At 47.8% G+C, this 4530-nt stretch overlaps 1 long non-coding RNA gene across 1 annotated transcript; it reads right to left on the bottom strand.

The window, feature by feature from the left end:
- Positions 1 to 809: 809 nt before the first annotated feature.
- Positions 810 to 4078, bottom strand: LOC112564646. Its single transcript, XR_003099252.1, has 2 exons — positions 2700 to 4078; positions 810 to 1513 (listed from the first exon to the last, which is right to left on the bottom strand). It is a non-coding gene; the product is annotated as an uncharacterized LOC112564646 (long non-coding RNA).
- Positions 4079 to 4530: the final 452 nt, after the last annotated feature.

Raw genomic sequence — 4530 nt, 5'->3', positions numbered from 1 at the left:
TATGATGCAAAAATTAGACATTGAGAAAGCGATCTATCAAAACGAAGGAAAACACATCTATATATCTTCCAAATAAAAGGTTTAATTTTTCTAGAAATTTCTTGCAGCGGCTTTTACTGTTAGTCAGGCCATGGTAGAGTGGCATGTCGTTGGTAGAGATGACAGGTAGTCATGACCTGTCCTTCTGTCTCTGTCCACATCTTTACAAGCATCCAGTGTTGACAGTGGTGTGGTAAGCTGCAGGCCTTTGCCATGGAGCCAAGTGTTGCCTCACCTTGCCTGCCCAGCCAGGTTCTCGTTACAGAGATGGTGGCAGCAAGAGTGCCAGGCAGGCAGAAAACAAGATTCATTGCTTAGAGTATCGATCCTGAAGGGCACCTATGCCAGGGCGTGGATGCAAACTCAATTATTCAGCAACGGGAAGCGCGAAACTGGCCTCACAAACAGTCTCACAGGAGCACCCCATGTCGGATGTACACATCATGTCGGATTTAAGCCCATGTCGGACTGAAAAAATAGGTGTAGGAAATAGTTCTTAGAAGTTTCCAATTCCATAATGAAGATCATTTTGTCCAGCTGTTGCGGCTGTTGCGGTGGTCATGGCTCCAAGTTGAAATGTCAGCAGAGCACGATACAGGAAATATGGAGGACGGTATTGTCAAACGACAACGAAAAAAGAGGTTTGTTGATGGCCGTATTTACACCAAGAACACACATTTAAGAGATGGACTAACAGTGATGATTTTGAGTAAATGGAAGTGTCACCTGATTACGTTTTAGCTCTAATGCACAGACTGAAAATTGTTTGCTTTTTTTTTTTGGTTTTGTTTTTTTGTTATTGTTGTTTGTTGTTTTTTTTTTTTTGTCCATCTTCTCTTCAAAGCGAAGTCCTCCGTTATTCGAGAGTTGAAAGTTACAAATATATTCAGATGTATAAATAAGAATTATCTTAAGATGCATGAACACAAAATACCTCGAGGGACCCAAATAAGAATTGCCTTGATTGACTTTACCTAAATACCAATAAACTAGACGAATCTCTCTTTATACATAGATATAGAGACAGATTTATATACAGATATATCTATAAAAAGGAGGGACAAAGAGATGTTTACCACGCATATTACATATATATATGTGTGTGTGCAGCCTTTTGTTTGAGAAACATTGTCAACAACAGATGACATTTGTTTATAACATAAGCTCCTCTCACTGATCCTGTCTAACCCTCTTCCGAAGATGTGAGTGTGGGGGAAACACAGCTCTTCAGAAATTCGGACAATGGCTTTCTTGGAAGTTTCTCGGCGTGCACTGTTCATCCCCCTCTCCCCCAGCAACTGACAGTCTCATTTGATCCTGCCCTTAGCGGTCATTTTGAATTCCTCCGCACGCAGGAAGGCGAATTATACAGGCGACTCACGCAAACTCTCGCGAGCGGAAGCAGCGCTCCGAGAAAAATCACTTCAGTCTCAGCCGCCAGCCCGGAACCACGCCTTCCATTATTCCTCGGCCGCTGCCGAAAAAGAAAGAAAGAATGAGACAGACTGGCGAACAAGAGCGGAATGTAAGATTGGCCAGGTCTGGGGTAGGGTGGCGGACGTGGGGTTACGTGCAACCCCGGGGGTTCGCTTCTGACGGCGCAGGTCCCAGACATGTCCGTGCAGGATCCCGCACGATCTCCCGCTTCTCGCTACACATCGCATCGATCCGCTGTGGCAGGGCCAACCATCAGCAGCATCCATGATGCCAACAGACGACAACCACAACCACATCTACTGTACATTGCCGTGGGTGACAAGTCTTCACGAGCCGACGTGAATCACTCACGGACTTTATTTTTGTGTTGTCTCTCTGTGTGTCTGTCTTCCTTTGTTGTTTTATGTGTATATGTCTACATTCTGTCTATTATTTTTATCTTTATGCTTGTCTGTCTTTTTTTCTCTGTTATTTTATCTGCATACATCTCAGCTTCTCTCTTTGTTGTTTTATCTCTGTATGTTTGTCTTTCCTACTTTATATCTTTAGAAATATTTTGTAATGTTTTGATGATAACTTAAAACTCTAAAAATACACATTCAGTATCCGGGTTATGGTTATTGTTATGGGTGCTATCATTGTCATCTTCACTTTCTCTAAACTTCTCTTTTATTCTATGGCGCTTACTTTTTGCGTGTGTGAGACACAGACACACTCTCTCTCTCTCTTTCTCTCTCCAGTATAAATAATATTTAAGTACAGCATATCACATAACTGTCCAACTAAGACAAGTACCCACAATGCCAGGCTGGTGATCACGATTGTTATATACTCTGTGTCACGCAGTGTGAAAGCCGAACCTCCCTCGTGTCTCTGACTCAATCTCCAGGTCCCCCCAGCATCGCCGTCATCACAACATACCCGTCACACAACTCAGAGTAAAACCCACAGTCAGTCCATCGAGCCTCTCTGCTGGCCACTGACCTCGTGATGGTTCACAAACACTACAGCTGAACACGACGCCCTGGGTTAGGTTGCATGAGGCCTTATACCCGCTTTTTGTACATAAATCTGTTTGTAAGGTGACCCCCCCCCCCCCCACACACACACACACTAAAATTTATGGGAATTTTTATGAACGGACGGGACATGTACACTGCGCATGTAATCTCGCTCTGGATGCTATAAAATCAGTTTAGAGGAGGGTTAAGAGGGAGACTCACCTGCGGTGAAGACAGCAGACAGGAGCAGGAACCAAGACAGGCTAACGGGCGGCATGGTGAGCAACTGAGCACATGATCCTCCAACTGAGGCGGAGAGATGAGTCGACAAAACACTCACACAGGTATCCCAGTAGTGTATCCTCGGGTCTCTCTCTGTTGCCCTCTCTCTCTCAAGTTGTTTGTTCGTAACGAGAAAATCTCAAGGAATCGAGAACCGCCTGGTACGAACAGTCTTGATTTCTGAGGGCGTGGTGTGAGTCGTCACAGTCTGCAAACAGAAACTGGCGACGTAGACATCACGTAGTGAGCTAGGAATACAAACAGTGTTTGGTCCACTACTATGTAGGCCGGCGACACACTGAAGCACTTCCGGGACACGATGCTACTACATCCGGTGGGCTCCTCTTGCGCAGCGCCGTCGACCGAGGCGATCTCCTGTCAGGGAGACAAGACTCCTCAGACAAACCTCTCCGTGCTGGTGGTGCACCTCTCCTGTCATTCCACTCACTCACAAACACGCGCGCACATGCACCCTCCACTGCACATGCGCAGACGCCACAGCAGACGTCATCCACACGATGACGGGGGTCGTCCAACTGACACGATCAGATCACCAGCTCGTTGCAGGACAGGTCGTCGGCGCAGAAACACGAAAATCCATTCCGAGCGAGCGTGCGGGTAGAGGGTAACCGGGTAGCAAGCTGCACGTCACCAGCAGCGCTTTCCTGGCATCCTTGGGTTCCGAGTGATTAGCCTGACTGCGAGTTTCCTATGGCTGTCGTCGCCACTACCGCCGCCTGTAGAACTCTGGGAGTGTGAGTGAATGGACCAGCGGGAAGGGACGAGAGAACGCCAGCATCTGAGGCGAAGAGAGAGAAGGGAGGAGGGAGCAGAGCCGTCAACAGATGCGGCGCTGTGCTGTGGCGGAGCGGCCGACCGCGGCAAAGAACTGCAGGGCGCAGTGAAGAGACAGAGCCTGCCTGGCGGTGGTGGAGACAACGATGGTGGTGGGTAATGGTGGTGGTGGTGGTGGTTGGTGGTGGTGGTGTCGGCAGCGGCGGCGGTGTAGTGAGGCGGGGGAGGATCGATAGTTCTAGTCAGTGTCGCCATGGTGCCTCTCCATGCACGCAGCCTGCTTCGCGCCGCCATTGATTGACCCTGGAAACGCACCTGCCGGCCCTATCACCCTTCTCCCACCCCTACCCCGCTAGATTCTCCTCCTTAGCTCTATATTCTTACTGAACCTTTCCTCTTGTTAGTCTCCCCCAGTGATGCCAACACACTCCTCCCCTTCTTCCTGCACCTCGCATCGACCTGTTGTCCTTGCTTCCCACGCATGTTCCGTAATCCATCGACCCCTCCCCTCTCCTCTCCATTTATCATCTACTCTCCCCTTGTTTACTGTTGAGACTGCCTTGGCAAGATGCTGAGCTAATACTTCATCATCAGCATGGTGTCTTTGAGAAAGCTGCCCAAACTCTGTAAACAGTGCCCAGGTCGGGAATAAAATCTTTAAAACTTTCGTTCTCATTCATCTAGTACACAACGTAAAAGAAAAGGAGATGTGGGAGGGACTAGAGGTGGAGCTACATACACCATGGACATTTTGCATAGCCACATACGGGAAACGTCCGATAACTCTCTCCTGATCGTGTCAGTTGTAGCGTCCCTTGAACATCAAATTGAACTATGGCGAAACTGTTCAGCTGTATCTTTGATTTTATTGTATCGATGATACTGATTTTTAAAACGTGAAAAAGTCGCAAGTGCAACTATATTAAGGCGACGTGTTACTCTATAAGACTCTCAGAAGGCCATGAAACCCCTTGCC

The sequence above is a fragment of the Pomacea canaliculata genome, linkage group LG1 (assembly GCF_003073045.1).
Source record: "Pomacea canaliculata isolate SZHN2017 linkage group LG1, ASM307304v1, whole genome shotgun sequence".
NCBI classification, from domain to species: Eukaryota; Metazoa; Mollusca; class Gastropoda; order Architaenioglossa; family Ampullariidae; genus Pomacea; species Pomacea canaliculata.
The sequence above is the reverse complement of the archived record's forward strand: the minus strand, read 5'-3'. Positions and strand labels throughout refer to the sequence as shown.